Source organism: Mustela nivalis, assembly GCF_964662115.1.
Source record: "Mustela nivalis genome assembly, chromosome: 8".
NCBI classification, from domain to species: Eukaryota; Metazoa; Chordata; class Mammalia; order Carnivora; family Mustelidae; genus Mustela; species Mustela nivalis.
This window is the reverse complement of record NC_139027.1, coordinates 45475928-45493921: the sequence shown is the minus strand read 5'-3', so window position 1 is coordinate 45493921 and position 17994 is coordinate 45475928. Positions and strand designations below refer to the sequence as shown.

At 38.1% G+C, this 17994-nt stretch overlaps 1 pseudogene across 1 annotated transcript; it reads left to right on the top strand.

Annotated features, from left to right (window-relative positions):
- Positions 1-11716: 11716 nt before the first annotated feature.
- Positions 11717-12206, top strand: LOC309872106 (translationally-controlled tumor protein pseudogene; annotated as a pseudogene). Its single transcript has one exon. The product of its transcript is annotated as a translationally-controlled tumor protein pseudogene (transcript).
- Positions 12207-17994: the final 5788 nt, after the last annotated feature.

Below are 17994 nucleotides of genomic sequence, written 5' to 3'. Positions count from 1 at the left end.
TGGACTGTACAGGTGATGGGGAAGAGTAGGAAAGAGGTGCAGGTACTGCATAAGTCTGGGAAAGAGAAAGAAATAATCTCCACATATAAAAAATAGAGGGATGGTAAAGAGAATATTCTTTGAGTATGGACTCTGTTATCTGACATTCCCAGGTCTAAGTACCCCTGTTTGTTGCTTAATAAAAATGACATTAGGTAACTTCTTCTAGAAGGTCAGACTGGTTATAGATAGAGTACAAGTGAAAATATGAAAAGAAGGAATAAAAGTCCAGTTTGGAGCCCCTCATCCTTAGAAGAATAGCACCATTAGAAGAAGGTAATAATAGGTAGTACTTATTAAGTGCTTACTCTGTGTGATGTGCTAATATAATCATTATTTCATTTAATCCTCATAACTGTAATGGGCTTCGTGGCCATTTTGTTTGTTTGTTTTGTTTTGTTTTACCTTTAAAGATTCTTAAATATTTTATTTATTTATTTGATAGCACAAGCAGGTGGGAGAGAGAGAAGCAGACTCCTCGCTGAGCAGGGACCTTGATGTGGGGCTTGATCCCAGGACTCCGAGATCATGACCTGAGCTGAAAGCAAACACTTAACCAACTGAGCCACTCAGGCACCCCTTTGGGCCATTTCAGATACAAATATCAGGAAGATGAGAGAGGTCCTTGACAAAGGTCACAGTAGTTGGTACGTAGTAGCATCGTGTGGGCCCAGGTCATCTTTAATTGATATTAGAAGCTCTCAGCCCTCCTCTTCTAATCTTCCTTCTTGGATATCATGATAGCCACTGATAGTTGCAGTATTACAGTAGTGGGAGACAAAGCAGCCCCTAGTCATTGATAGAGCCCTCCTTAAGCTTCTATTTTGCTGGAAAGAATAAGCAACACTTGAAAAGAACAGTGCTGCCTAGATTCACTTGATAAGTATGCCAGGCAGAAAGCCAGAAGGAACATGACATCTTCTGTCTGGTACAGTACAAAAAAGAGCTTAGATAAAATCTCTCTGGAAACCATGGAAATGGTTAGATGCTTAGCTCTCCTGTAAGGGAGCATAATTGAAGGTCTTAGCAGCTGCCTCTGAATCCTACATTGCATTCATGGTCATGAACTCTTCTTAGCCAGTGATGAAGAGCTGCAGAATACCAGTGCAGTTTTAGTTTTGTGAGACATGGGACTCCTCTATTGGCAGACAGCTTTGGCTTGAAGACTCCTGATTGGTCTGGCCCAAACTGACCTAAAACTATGGTGCGATTTGAGACTCTTTCTACCCAAGCCTTCTTCCTTGTGTCTCTTAATCAGTGGGGTGAGTCCTTCACTGAGATTGAAGGTTTTCCCCATCTTCTTCAGCATTATTCCATTTCTCCTTAGAGATATTTCCCCTAACTAATATCTTACATGTCTAACCTTATCCTGGGTTCTGCTTCCAAGAGAATATGAACTAATAGTCACAGATTATCTACAACCTCCAGTAATTCTACAATTCTCCAATTTCAGAGAAGAAACAGGATATTATTTCCTTTACTGGGACGATCAATGACTCTGTCTCCCCAAAAACTTATATTCCTTGGGAATCTGGCGTGCTAATACAATAGGACAACTGTGACAAGAAAATAAAATAAAGATAAATAAGGCAAGGATTACAGGGTAAGTCAAAAGACAATCAAAGAATTAAAATTAATGCTTTGATTAGCAAAGAGTATAGTTGGTGTCATACAAGAGATTGACTGATGGAAGATCTATTGAAGAGTTCTCCCCAGCAAATAGAGATGAAAACCATGAAAGAGCAAATCATAATAATGAAAGACAGAGACACAAGAGTCAGCATATTAAGTGATAAATGATCCTAAAGAAAAGGCCGGAACTAATGAATAGCAAAGATAAAATAGAGCAAAACATTTCTGAGCTGAGGAAGGAGCTAGTTATACAAATGAAAGAGTTTCCAGGCTTCAAGTTAAATTGATAAAAGAGTACTGCAGCTGCTCTAATTTTTCAGACTAGTCTTTATCTTTTAAGCAGTAAGATCTTTTCACATTTCTGGAGGGTTTTCTTCATTCAGTCATCCTTACATCCTTAAATTGGGGGTTCAGACAGGTTTTGTCAAACTTTGTGTGAGTTATAAGAAAAGCAGCCTCAGGACTCTATAGATTCATTCTTTGTCCATATTAGGAGAGGCAGACTGATGTTAGCTACAAAACTGCTATCTCCTTCCCATCAAATATCTCAGATGTCTTCCTTTTCAACCAGCTAAAATAGTCTGTTTAACCAAGTTGACCAAGTGACAACTGAAGATAAATGCGACAGGCAGACATTCAGTATATAGGCATTAGCTATTACCATAGTTCTTCGTAGGATTTATCTTTGCTCCCTGATGACTGCCTTCTACTCAAGGCCCCCAGCTTTGCACACAATGAAGACTGAAATGTGGTTGGGAGATGCATCAGTTTAAAATTTCAGTTTGTGAAGTAGGTGGGGAAGTAGAGGAAGGGGCAAAATTGGGAATAGAAATGGACTGCTGTCCAGAGTGTTCTCCTTCAGTTTTGTTGTTTGCTTCTTTGTTTTGTTTTGATTTTTTTTTTCTATTTAGGCAACCTGAAGTTATCTGCACCAATTCTCTTTCTGGCACAACTGCTACTTTAAAAAGCCCACTACCAAAAAAAAAAAAAAAAAAAAAAAAAATTTTTTTAAAAAGCCCACTACCACAAAGATTACACTTTCAATAGGATTTCAATAGGATACTTTACCTTTGAAGTGTACAATAGAGGTTTGCTTTCATCAGCTACCCATAGTATGAGATTTAATGAGATTTTAAAGGAATTACTTTGTGAGTGTAACAGACAGGAGTCTTGGTTTCAAGCTAATAAACAAGCTGACTGATAAAGCAGAAAAGTAGTTAAGATGTTGGAGAAGTTGACCTAATATTGGAAGGACTAGAGAACCAAGCTGAAGACTAGGCTTTCAGTTTTCAGTTATCACCTAAAAAGACGATCAGAAAAACCTATTGATTATGAAAGGCTAAACTCAATTAGACCTATAGGTCAACAATCTTGAAAAATCTTAATAGTATCTCAGAAGGGGGAATTCAAGGGTAGCTATTCCTAGGGTTTTTAGTGTCTGGGCTGAATGATTTTTTTTTAAGACTTTTTATTTACTTGACACAGAGAGATAGATCACAAGTAGGCAGAGAGAGAGGGAAGCAGACTCCATGCTGAGCAGTGAGCCTGATGCGGGACTCAAGCCCAGGACTCCAAGATCATGACCTGAGCTGAAGGCAGAGGCTTAACCCACTGAGCCACCCAGGTGCCCCTGGGCTGAATGATTTTAATGCAGGAGTCTTATTGAGTAGAATTGCTTTGGATTAGGTATGGATTATGACATAACAGTTTTGGATTGACAGTGGGAGTGAGGCAAAAAGGCTTAAAGACATTCTTGAGGAGTAAGTAACTTGTTACTCTGGCTGAGTATGCTATTTTTTTTAAATATTTTATTTATTTATTTAACAGAGAGAGAGAGAGAGAGAGAGAGAGATCACAAGTAGGCAGAGAGGCAGGCAGAGAGGCAGGCAGAGAGAGAGGGGGAAGCAGGCTCCCTGCGGAGCAGAGAGCCCGACCCGGGGCTCGATCCTAGGACCCTGAGATCATGACCTGAGCCAAAGGCAGAGGCTTTAACCCACTCAGCCACCAAGGGGCCCTGAGTATGCTATTTTAAAATGTTGGTTTCATAAGCTAATATTTTTTGGAGCAAGAGGCTAGGGTTTTGTTTGTTTGTTTGTTTGTTTGTTTTTAAAGATTTTATTCATTTATTTGACAGAGAGAAATCACAAGTAGATGGAGAGGCAGGCAGAGAGAGAGAGGGAAGCAGGCTCCCTGCTGAGCAGAGAGCCCGATGCGGGACTCGATCCCAGGACCCTGAGATCATGACCTGAGCCGAAGGCAGCAGCCTAAACCACTGAGCCACCCAGGTGCCCTGTTTTTGTTTTTTTTTGTTTTGTTTGTTTTTTGCTGGTTCTCAGTACTGATTAACGAAGGGACAGAAAGGTATGTTTGATCCCATATTGTTTATCACGGGGACAGGGACATATATCTGGCCCCAAAACTGTTTAACCAGGGACAGAAATTTATGTTGGTTTCTATTCTTATAGTATAGATGCTCCCCAAAATTGTGCTTCCAAATTGTCCTGATAAAAATGTATGACTCTTCTAATTGTTTACCAAGCATTAGAATAAATCATGTTACTGCCACGTTGAAATTGCTTATGTACTGGGACTCTAGAATAGAGGAAATCAATGTTGTTACCAAAATCAAATATATCTGCCTCTGGCCAAAACCAAAAAATTCTCCTTAGATTTGCTTATTTCTAAATTATAGTCTTGCACAGGTATATCTATCTGATATAGAGGTTAGCTATCAAGTTTTTATCTGAGCGAGACAATTCCAAGAGGGAAAGATTTTAGGTTTTCTGGATCTCACTGTAAGGAATTGAGTACAAAAGATTGTATATTTGCTATCTTTGGCAAGGATATTCAAAATACATAATATCCAGAAAATATGACCAATAACTCTATTAAGATTCAACCCCTGTAGGCCTAATAACAACATATACTGTTATCCATCCTTTAAGAAATTACTAATAGCATCAACTACAAAATGAAATTGGACCATTTCCTTACACCACACACAAAAATAGACTCAAAATGGATGAAGGACCTCAATGTGTGAAAGGAATCCATCAAAATCCTTGAGGATAACACGGGCAGCAACCTCTTCGACCTCTGCCACAGCAACACCTTCCTAGGAACAACGCAAAAGGCAAGGGAAGCAAGGGAAAAAATGAACTATTGGGATTTCATCAAGATCAAAAGCTTTTGCACAGCAAAGGAAACAGTTAACAAAATCAAAAGACAACTGACAGAATGGGAGAAGATATTTGCAAACGACATATCAGATAAAGGACTAGTGTCCAGAATCTATAAAGAACTTAGCAAACTCAATACCCAAAGAACAAATAATCCAATCAAGAAATGGGCAGAGGACATGAACAGACATTTCTGCAAAGAAGACACCCAGATGGCCAACAGACACATGGAAAAGTGCTCCATATCACTCGGCATCAGGGAAATACAAATCAAAACCACAATGAGATATCACCTCACACCAGTCAGAATGGCTAAAATCAACAAGTCAGGAAATGACAGATGCTGGCGAGGATGCGGAGAAAGGGGAACCCTCCTACACTGTAGGTGGGAATGCAAGCTGGTGCAGCCACTCTGGAAAACAGCATGGAGGTTCCTCAAAATGTTGAAAATAGAACTGCCCTATGACCCAGCAATTGCACTATTGGGTATTTACCCTAAAGATACAAATGCAGTGATCCAAAGGGGCACATGCACCCGAATGTTTATAGCAGCAATGTCCACAATAGCAAAACTATGGAAAGAACATAGATGTCCATCAACAGATGAATGGATCAAGAAGATGTGGTATATATACACAATGGAATACTATGCAGCCATCAAAAGAAATGAAATCTTGCCATTTGCGACAACATGGATGGAACTAGAGCGTATCATGCTTAGCGAAATAAGTCAAGCAGAGAAAGACAACTATCATATGATCTCCCTGATATGAGGAAGTGGTGATGCAACATGGAGGCTTAAGTGGGTAGGAGAAGAATAAATGAAACAAGATGGGATTGGGAGGGAGACAAACCATAAGTGACTCTTAATCTCACAAAACAAACTGAGGGTTGCTGGGGGGAGGGGGTTTGGGAGAAGGGGGTGGGATTATGGACATTGGGGAGGGTATGTGCTTGGGTGAGTGCTGTGAAGTGTGTAAACCTGGTGATTCACAGACCTGTACCCCTGGGAATAAAAATATATGTTTATAAAAAAAAAATTAAAAAAAAATTACTAATAGCATCAACTACAAAAGTACAAATTGATTATTTCTAGTATAATTCACCTATTTTGTATAAAAAAATAAATAACTTTCTTCATCAAAGTAGAAAAAGTCTAATCTCATCAACTATTGTATCGAACCCTGAGTCTAAATCCTTCAATGGTAGCTATTTCTCCTTCTGCCATACTCTCTCATCCTGTCTTTGTGTCTCACTTTGTAAGCTTTGAAGTTAAAGACACTAATACACGCTATATAAAATAGCTTGAGAAATGAGAGTAAAACAGGATTATTAGCCAAAATGTATAAACATATACATGATACAGAAAGGAAGAAAATAGGACTATTTCTTTCTGTAAGACCACAACTGTTGACATTATGGCTTGCCTCTTCATTATCTTTATACATTCCCTCTGTCCTAAGCTTGCCAGGGTTTTTTGCCTGAAAAGTTGTATTAGTAAGGATAAAGAAGGTTAGGCTTTTGTAACAAAAAGATCCAACAGTAAGTTAGTGACTCTCTTTTATGAGAATGTACTTTTTTTTTTTCATTTTATTTTAAAGATTTTATTTGTTTATTTGACAGGCAGAGATCACAAGTAGGTAGAGAGGCAGGCAGAGAGAGAGGAGGAAGCAGGCTCCCCACTGAGCAGAGAGCCCGGTGCAGGCCTTGATCCCAGGACCCTGGGATCATGACCTGAGCCGAAGGCAGAGGCTTAACCCACTGAGCCCCCAGGCACCTCTATGAGAGAGTACTTAGGAGAGTATTCATTCAAGGTAGCATCTGGCAACTTGTAGCTTCTGAGATGCTCCAGCCACTGCCATTTCTGGCTGGCAGAAAGGAAAATGGGGGATATTCATGGCACAGGATTTCCTTTTAAGCAAATAATATAAAAGTGAATCTGTCACTTAGTCACATTACATTGGTAAGAATGATGGCTGGGAAATAATGGTTTTTGCTGCACCATCACCCAACCAGAAAGAATAAAGGAGAACATGCCTTTGGGGAGATAACTAACTTCTTCTACCACATGAAGTGACTCAAAACTTCTCCTCTCTATCTCTGAGCCTGAGAGACAGAGACCAAGTAAGTGATTTTCTACCAAGATTCAAAGTCTCCTCTGAGAGAGTGTTCCATGTCCTTGACCAGTGTGCAGGGAGTTAGGATGCCTACATGTTTGGCTCTCACTAAGCAATGTGTCTGCAAAGCTATATTTATCAACCATAAAGATGATATTTGCTGTTCCATCTGCAAAGAGTGCCTCTGTCTCTTTACTTACTTATTTACTGGATTCCGCTTTAAATTATACCAGTCTAGTCAAAGCCACCATTACCTGTTGTCTGAACTGTCAGAAAGACTTCCTCTTGACACCCTACCCCCATTCCCAACTTGTCCCTTTAAATCCTTCCTATACAGCTAGAGTGATCTTCTTAAACATCGGTTTGATTATATATTGCTGTGTTCAGAATCTCCCAGTGACTTCAGAACATAATCTAAAGGTGTGACATTCCCACTCAATCTCTTTATGTCACACCCTACTATATACTGTCTTGTTCTCTCCACACTAACCAGACTGTCCTACTTGCAGTTTCTGGTTACACTAAACATGACTTTCCTTATGGCTCTTTCCATTTACTCTTCCTTCTGCCTGGAGTTCCCTGCTCACAGATAGCCTGGGAGCTATTTCCCTTACTTCCTTCAGGTCTTTCCTTGAACATGACCTTAACTGTGGGTTTTACTCTGGCTGAACGACATAAACTAACACCTTCCCCATCTCATATAAACATTTTTTTTTAACTTTTGAAATAGTTCTTTGAAAAAATTGCCATGCGAAAATTGAAAGTTTATAAAGGTTCCAAAAGAAAAAGAAAGTTAAGCAGAAGACACAAAGGTAATTTTTATACTTTTTTCTATTGGATTTTTTGAAATAGCTGAGATTTTATTTTTCTACCCTTCTTGAAGAAAGGGTCATTTTTTTGGCTATTCTAAAAGTAAAGCGATATATAGATATAGAACTAGATATAGATGTAGATCCTCCAGACTCCTCTTCTTTCAGTAGCTACTTTCAGGTAAATAGGGCTTGTGTTTATGCTTGCATTTCACTATGTATATTCTTCCTCCTAGGAGAACAATTTTAATTTTACAAAGAATGTGTCTTAGCAGAGGGTTAGATGACATCTTTCTGCCAAAGTTAGTGGTATAATTAAAATGTGTATGAGGCAGATAGATAGCAATGGACTCCCTGTGGCTCCCTCTAATATAGATTTCCTAAATCATAGGCCTTCATTATGACTACAGCAGTTTGTTGCCTTCTCCCTAACTACCTTCTTCACAATTGCATGCACCATGCAGGGGATGGATTTTGCCTTACTAGCTGCAGGAAAGCAAGATGGAGTTCAAGGCCTGAGTGCTATTTTATACATTTTTTTAACCGAGGATATACAATAAGAAGAAAATTTCGAATTCATGGAAGAGGGCAGTGGTTCTCCATTTCCAGTTAGGTAAGTTTGAGGAAGTAAAGCAACAGAGTTTTCCAAATAAGCTAAATGTACTCATTTAGCTTTGGATATCACAATTTAATGGAATTTTACCCCAACTCAGTTGTGTCATGAAAGGTGTCAATTCATAACGGAAGACAGAATTGGATGCTGGTAATTGAACATGAGACTTATAAGAGCAAAATCATAAAGGCAGAACACCAAAGATTAGGTCTTTAGAGAGGAGAAAACTTTGAGTGAGTGACCAAGGAAAAAGTGTGTCAGTGTTTACTACAGTTGCACAAACATATGACTTAAGCATGAGAATATCCACTCTCAGCTCTATATGAATGACAGATATGCTGTTCAGAGTGACATTATGTATAACAGCCAAAATATGGAAAACAATTTAAATATGAGTCCAGAGACAAGAGAGAAATAATGGTGTATTTGTGCAGTAAAATTAGATATAACAATTAAAAGTCATGAATTAGAGCTACCTACAATACTATGAATAAATCTCACAAATATAATGATAAGAAAATAAATCAGACACAAAAGAATCCCTATTTTATGGTTCCAGTTACAGATAATTTCAATATAGGCAAATCTGTAGTGTTAGGAATCTGGATAGTGATTATCTTTGGGGTGGGTATAATGTGCTATGATTGAGAAAGGTTACGTGTAAGGTTCTGGATTGATGCCAGTGTCTATTTCTTGACTTAGGTGATGTTTACCAGGGTATTCATACCTAAAAGGTATTCAATGAACTCTATATTTTTTGTTTTGTTTATTATTCTTTGAGTGTGTTACAATTCAATAAGAAAAAAAGTTGTTTTTTTTAATAGAATGCATAGTCTGTTTGAAAGGACAAGTTAGTGAAGTTCTAGCTAATTCCAGCTAATAGAAATTTTATGGTAGCTCTGTTAAACTTCAATTATAAATAAATAAATAAATGAACAGACAAACAAATAAATAAATAAATAAATGCCGGCTCCCTAAAGCTACATTAATATAAAATCACACACAGGGAAACTGTTTTTTTCTGCAGTCACTTTTGCCTACTTGGAGATGGAAGCTCCTATCTTGGAAAGGTAATCTCATAGCTGAGAAAAAATGAACTGTTTTGGATGCAGAAAGTGAGGTCAGCACTACGCAGAGTGTGGAAAGAGACAGCAAAAGTGAGCTGAATTGTTCTGCCCAGAATATCAGGAGTGGAATTGCGGGAGTTTAAAAGTTAGTGGGTGGGAGATGAAAGTGGAGTGAAACATGCACTTGTGTCTTCAGCACAATTAATACAGCTCAGGCTCTGTTTCCATCTAATTTTATATGAATCAAAGAAAAGGAAACAACTAGAGGCATCTTTGTGTTTTTTTTCATTAATATTACTGAAACATGTAAAATACACAAACATGTAAAATAATAATACAGGGCTTTCTATAAAACTATGAACTCTGTTACTAGACTATCTGATCATTATTAGCAATAGGTGCAATTATGAAAATAGGTTATCTTTTGTTCACATAAAAACATTTAAAAACATATTATAAAATTTTAAAAAACCATCTTTTATCATTACTATTTAACAATAATAGTATTAACAAAAATTAAGTGCTTACTATTTGTCAATGTGAGAGTTATGTAGTAATCTCAAATTCAATCGATTATTATTCTGAGAGATGGAATACTGTCTAATATTTTCTTCACATATATTTATATTTTCTAAGTTCTTCTCATCTGTCATTTATAATTAAAAATAAACCAAAACACCTTGTACAACTGAAAGGGAAAACAAATATAGCTACCTAAACTTAATTAAATTATACCTGCCTCAACCCTGGCCATTGAGAAGTTGGGGGGCAATGCTTTAAAGACAGTCGGCGATAAAAATAAGGGAGAATGGAGGCCAGAAATGGAGTTACCATTGATGAAAGAGCAAGAGATAGGAATGAAAAATAGTCTAAAGAAGCAGAAAATAGACTAAATCATCAATATTGCTAAGCTAAGAAGGCCCCATGAAATTAAATAAAAAATAATAATAAAAAGGATTAGAGACCATACACTATCTCTAGGGCAATAACCAAGTAGAACAGGAAAGGAAATGAAAACAGAATTCATACAAATCATAGTGAGTTTGAAGAAGAGAGCCATGAAAATATATTTGGCTTAATCAATAGGTATAGTGAGAAGCTAAATGAAGGTAGAAGAAAAAATTGTCAGAAATCATTTTAGTAAGAACATGATTGATACATCCAATATGAAGTAGAAAGGGAAATATATTACTTTCCATGTTTGTATTCCAAAGAGAACCATCATAGGGCCAGAAGAATGGAATATATAATTGAGAATAACTCTTATACTCCACACATGTGAGAGAGGAATGAAAGGAAGGTGGAGAAATTACATAAAGCATTATCAAAAGCTTTACCATTGTAAAGAAATTTCATGTGGTTTCTTAGGATTTGGCAAGGAGGAGGTTTCCATGAGAAGGGCCAGCAGCTAATGGGAAAAGTATTTTCAAATTCATACTGATAAACCAAGGGAAGGAAGGCAAAACTAATATAGGGGACTGTCATAGCTTTAGCACTGAGATCCCACTAAAACCTTCAGTCCTGGGCAAACCCTTGGTAATTAGACCCTACCAGAGGGACTGAGGTAATAGCCATACTTCCTTTCAGCAAAGAGATCCCTTCAGCAGGTCGTCTGCTCATTTACAAAGAGTGCTTAATCCACAGAAACCCTTACCTTAATGCCCGAGCATACGGATGGAGAAACTCTCTTCTGTACAAAGGCAAGAGGGATGAAAATCCCATGGGAATCTCCTTCTGAGCGTGGTATTTTGGATGAGGAAGAAAAGGAGATTGACAGGGAAAGCCCGTGATTAAGATGGAAAAGATCTTCAGGAAGGGCCTTTTCAAGCATCATTGGAAACATTTCAGCTTCTTCCTGCCAGCCTTGGAGAGAAACACACATCAGCACACACACTACCTGTGTATGCTTTTATTATGATTATTTGCTCTTGACAGGGAAAGGGATTGACAATGAGATTAAATAACTTGTCTCCCTCTCACAGTTATTATAATCAGAATCAGAATTTGAATGTGGTCCACCTGGCTCCAAAAGTGTATATCCTAAAGTGCTCTGCAGTGCTATTGAAAGAAACAAAAAAGATACTTTGGGTTTGAAAGCTGGTTTTTTGGACAACTGACATTGTGTAAAAGAAACTTAAGTTTTTCCATCTACTGCTCTCACCCCCCCCCCACCCTGTGTCACTCTGGCTGCACCTTACTTGCTTAAAGCTCTAGGCTCCTGCTAAGCTAGCACTACTGTTGTCTCTCTCCAACGGCTCTCATGATCATGTACTGGGACCTCATCAGCCGTGATGAGATGTTTACCATCTACAAGATCCAAGAGATGGTGGACAGGCTGGGGCTGGAGGTGGAGGTGAAGGTGGTCAGTACGACAGAGGATAATACTGATGACTCACTCATCGGTGGAAATACCTCCACTGAAGACCCCGAAGGTGAAGGTATGGAAAGCACAGTAAACACTGGTGTTGATATTAATTGTGAAACGTTACTTATAGAAAACCACCTTCAAAAAAGAGGCCTACAAGAAGTGCTTCAAAGATTACATGAAATCAGTCAAAGGCCAGCAGAGGCCAGAAAGCGTAATGATAGACCAGATCAAGCACGTCTTTGCTAATTTCAAAAACTACTAGTTCTTTATTAGTGAAAACCTGAATCCAGATGGCATGGTTGCTTTGCTGGACTACTTTGAGGACAGTTTGAGTCCATATATGATTTTCTTTAAGGATAGTTTAGAAATGCAAAAATGTTAATGAATTTGGTTGTTATTTTGGATGTTATCACCTGTTGTCATAACTGACTACTCTTCATCCACGCAACAACCAGGACTTAGGCAAATGGGACTGATGCCTTCTTGAGTGTTTCATTTATTTTGACCTTGATTTATTTGGAGCAGAGGCATTGTTTTTAAGAAAAAAAAAAAAGGTCACATAGGTTATCTAAAAATAAAATGCATTTAAAACTCAAAAAAAGAAAGAAAGAAAGAAGAAAGAAAAGGAAAGAAACTTAGGGGAAAAACCTCCCTGAGGAGCTTTAGGCTTCTTTATAAAATCTTGGTGTTAATGGTACTTAGTAATTCATTTTCTAAAAGATAGAGTTTTAATACTTATATTTTGTGAGAGGTAGAACTCATTACTTGTTGGAGAATGTGAAAACTAGTATAGTTAAAAAAAAATAGAGGCATCCAGGAAAGTAATGAATTCTAATAGGATAGATATGCCAGGCTTGTACTAACGGGGTTCATTCTATTTCTTTCACTCAGGAATGATTAAATATCTGACCAATGCTATGTCAAGTTTGTTTATGTTTTCAATGAAACCTGCTTTAAAAAAAGATATTATTTACTTATTTTCAAGAGATAGAGAGAAAGAGCAGAAGCAGAGAGAAGAGGCAGAAGCCCATTCCCCCCTAAGCAGGGAGCCCAATATGGGACTCAATCCCGGGACCCTGGGATCATGACTTGAGCCAAAGGCAGCCACTTAATCCACTGAGCTACCCAGGAGTCCTTCAATCAAACACTTTTTAACCTACAATTTTCAGTGCTGTATTTACCACAGTTGGTAGATGAAAACAAGACGTTTGTTTTTGCCTGAAAAAAGCTTACAACTTAATTAGGAATAAAACATACTTGAGAAAAACCTGAAGAGCAATTTTCAATTAACAACATATGCAAAGTAAAGCAATCAGTACATATAATATAGTCAATATAATAATTGAAAAAATTCCCTTCAAAACAAACATAGCATGATTACCAGTATCATGTGAAATACCACAATACTATATTCTGGCCACCAATTCAATGAGATCCCACAAAATGAATGCAAAAGAAAACAGACCAGTTTACATTTTGATTCAAGCATAACAAATCCTAGAACTCACGAGATACAGTAAGAAAAACTGGTGATTTATGTTCTAAAGAGCAAACCAATTTTATTTGCCATGCTAAAACTTAATTGCTTCCTTCACCATGTCCCTGTGATATACTCATCTTATCTAACCTCCCGCTCCTTAGATAATCCCACTGTATTTTTACATCATTCACTTGAACATATTTCCATAAATGGTTAAATTATTTTCCTGAGAAAGCTTAACTTCCTAATGCTTATTAAAGCTCAATCTAACTTTTTCATTACCAGAACTTTGAGAGGTGTAATGAGGATTCTGAGTAAAATCAATTGTGTGCTGGATGTGCAATTATTGGGATCTTTAGCATATATGCAATAAGTAAATAAGAAGAGTCTTGCTGTGAAGGGATTCAAAATAAAATAAATGATGGAACTGCAATTGAGGAAGCAGATTATTTCTCACCAGGTGTTGTGGGAATATGGAACCACACTATAGTTTTTTGTTTTGTTTTTTTGTTTTGTGTCGTTTTTACTGCACATTATCTGAAACAATTGGAAAATGCCCCAGGAATAACATTAAGACAAATAATTTATGCCACACAAATCATTAAACCATAAGCAACTTCAGTAAGTAGCTTCCCATTGGTAGCCTGAACTAAAACAGCTGGCCTGACGGTTGGATATTGAAGAAAAAATAAAATTCCTTTTGCAGTCGGAACCCCTTCTTGCAGATTTATAATGAGTTCCTTTATTTAAAGTGACCACAGGAAAACAAGCCAGCCTAATTAATGCTAACAATTGGGGTCCGAGAAAATTCCAATCAGATGTTTGCTTTAAAAGGGCCCTGGATGTTTTATGATAATAATTAATAAAAATAATAATATAGCTAGTATTTACTGCTTGCTTACTACGTGCCAAACACTATTCACTATTTTCAGTGTTTTATTTCTTTTAACTTATTTAGGGTTCCTGAAAATTCTGTAAATAATAACAGGGCTTTGTGCCTGGCTGGCTCTGTCAGTTAAGTATCTGACTCTTAATTTCAGCTCAATTCAGGTTTGTGTAGGGCTCTATGCTCAAAACAGAGTCTACCTGAGATTCTCTGCCTCTCCCTCTGTCCCTCCTCCCCACTATCTCTTGTTCTTTCTCTATCTCTAAGATAATAAAATAAATAAAATCATAAAAAATTATCAGGGCTGACTGTAGAATTTGAGTTGTACAGTGCAAAATGGAAATGCAGAGTCCTTTGTTAAAGAAGGATGAAAAAAAAAATGTGTTTTGTTTCTTTAGCCATCTCTCTCCTGCCCTGTCATGGAATTGTGGTTTTTTTTTTTTTCTTTGTAATTTTCTATTTAACGTTGGACATTCTTGTACATGGGGAATCAAGCCCGAATATTATCCTCCTCTTAAAGATGTGGCAACTGAGGACAAGGAATACAAAACTTTCACTGGACATGAAAGCTGGTTTAGAGAGGGGCACATAATCCATTCAGAGCCAATGGAACATGATGAGACTTTGTTGGGCATCCTGGGAAGAAGATCTTCTTTTCTTGTTGGACTTGAACATCGGAAGACACGAGGTGTGTAGCTGTTGTCACTATCATCCTTTTATGTGAGGCTGAATCTAAAAGCGATGATATAGGAGACAGAACCAAAAGTCGGCAGCAGAAGCTGTATATGTCAGATATTTTGAATTCCTGGTCAAGATACACCTTTCTTCAGATTTCCAGTTATATTATTCCATAAATTCTGTGTGTGGCTGATTCTAGCTTTAGGTAAGTTCTAGGTCTGTCTGAGGCAAAAATGGTCTCCTCCCTCATAAAAACTATACAGATTCTAATCCAGAACACGTTGAGTGTGATTAAGATAGAGACCTTAAAACCAGGAGATTTCCCTGTGTTATTCAGGTGGGCGCAAAGTAATAACAAGGGTCCATATAAGAGGGCGAGGGAGACAGGACGCTCAGAGTCATAGGAGTTGTGATGATTGATAGAGAGGTTGGAATGATGTGGGGCCATGAAACCAAAGTTTCAGCAGAAGAATTCAAGCAGCCTCTAGAAATTGGAAAAGGCAAGGAAATGGATTTTCCTCTAGAATCTCTAACAGGAACTCTGCTGATCTATTTCAGACTTCTGACCTCCAGGACTGTAAAATTATAAATTTGTGTTGTTTTAAGCCACTTAGTTTATGGTAATTTGTTATAGCAGCGATAGGAAAATAATATAATATTTCTTGCAAAAAGAGTCCTCACACACCTTTATACCAAGATACAGTGTAGAAAGTCATGATTTATTTAAATATGAAAGAAAAATATGGAGAACTTTCTGTCAGTAACCAAAACATAAATGTGTTTTTCTTTTTCTGTGTTTGTCTGTCAAAATATACTTCCAGGAAGATGGTTATCAATTGCCATTTCATTATTAGGATTTGATTATAATTTTGCCCAATATTCAAACTTTTTCTTGTTCTGAAGAATTTATTGTCAGTACCGCTTTTAGAACAAGCTGTAATATCTAGTGATACAGTCACTTAAAGAAATTCTAAAGTTTCAGGAACAGACTCATTAGAACAGGTATGCTCAACTTTTCTTTTGTTCCCTGCACCCCTGAGGAATACTGTATATACCAGAAACAGTGAATTTCAAGCATGTGGGCCTGCTCTCTTTCTGCTCCCATTGTGAATCTCATCATTAGCAGTAACTGCTTTATTGTGGTCTTTGCATCAACATGAGAGCAGAGAGGTGGAGAGCCCTGTCTCTGTTAACTTGGCTACAGAAGAAAAAATTCAGAATATGTACATACTTAGAATCTTACCTTGAGTGTTAACCAAGTTCCCTGATGGTAATGTCTGAAGGATTATTGCTAGGAATATATTTGCATGAAGGATGCAGAAGACTGCTAATAAAAACGCCGTCCTCAGGAAAGAACTCCCTACGTCTTGCATGAGGAGAGAGGCAGTCCTAATGATAACATGGGATGTTTCACTCAATTTTGTTCTCCGGTCCATCCCCATGGGTTCGGATCCTGTTCTATAAAGGAAGAAGCTACAACTCCTAAAAGAGTGAAATGGCATGGAATATCTTCAGAAGAAATAAACATGAGAAAGTACTAATATAAACTGGAGCACTGGCACTGTCACTGCCGAGTTCAGTCTTCAGCAGAGAGCCTTGTTAATACTCATCTTTGATACACTGATGGCTGAGGTGCTTCAGGCCCAGCCAGGATGGAACCTAGCTTGTAGGAGGAGAGTGGGGTGGAAAACCACTGAAGCACCCAGGGCACACCGCAGCAACAGCAGCAGAAGCTAAGATAAGACAGTGAAGCGAAGAAGCCGGTTCTGTCCTTGAAAGGACATGGTGAGAGGGGAGATAACCTTAAGGTTTCAGCAGTTTTTCGTTTTGTTTGTTTTGTTTTTTTTTAAGGTTTTCTTTATTTGACAGAGAGAGACATAGCGAGAGAGAGAACACCAGCAGGTCGAGTGAGAGAGGGAGAAGCAGTCTCCCTGCTGAGCAGGGAGCCCGATGCGGAGCTCCATCCCAGGACCCTGGGATCATGACCTGAGCTGAAGGCAGACGCTTAATGACTGAGCCACCCAGGCACCCCGGTTTCAGCAGTTTTTAATGAGAAATAGAAACAAATATATATTCATATATAGCTTGCTACTATTCATGAGGCTTGAGTTTTTGTCCCAAGGACCAAATGAAACACAATTACTGATGTGTGTGTTTGCCCTTTCTTCTAATTTACCTTCCCATATGCCTGCAAAAACCCCAAGCCCACCCCAGCCCTGAATCTCTCCGGTATATGTACATAGGTACACCCTTTTATTTGAGTCCTTGAATTTTATCCATTCATACTCGTTTATTACTTGAAGGAGGACTTATTACAAATAATAGCAGCAGCATAAGAATAAACTATGAAAACTAAGGCAGAGAGTGGTTTCCACTCCAAGGGTAGGAATGGGTAAACCTTGTTCATAGTAAGGCAAGAGAATTTGTTCGAAGCCAAAGATACTTTGTCCATTTCAAGGCAGAGGGAGAAAGTGGCGGTGAGTAGGTGCGTGCTGCTGAAGGCTGGTTGGTGATAGTGAGAAAGAAGGGCAGGGAAAAGTAGCTGATATTTTTCCATGTGTAAACCAGATTTGTTGTTAGTAATAATGAGTTAGCACTCTTGCACAGTCTGAGATCCCATAGAAGCCCAGCATGAGGCCTCTAAGGCTATATCTACTAGAAGCAAAGCGATATCTTACCAGGCAAGGAGGAATAGAGATCCAAGAGCCAACAGTGTCTGAGGACCTGACATGGTGCCCATTCCTCTCTCGTTTGTTAGTAAAATTTCCTTTTATATATCCAGCTACTTAAAGATAGCTTAAAGGGGGGAAAAATAGTTTAAAAGAAAAAAAGAAGCAAGAAAGGAAGGAAAAACAAGATGACTTTAAAGTTCCCCTCATCTTGACTAAACTTTAGATAGGCTCTTTTGCAGTAGGCCTCTGGCCTTGCTTTTCTTAGAGCATTTATTTAAGAAAACTTGTAATTGTAAATTCTTTCTCTTTCCTCTTTGAAATATAAATTGTCTGCAACCCCGGTAATGTCTTTCTCCAGTTCCTGATAGCCATCCTTTTTGAAAGATAATCATCAAGAAGAATAGGGCCCATATCTCTTAGTTTCTGAGGGAGAGTAGGAGCTGAACTTTGATGA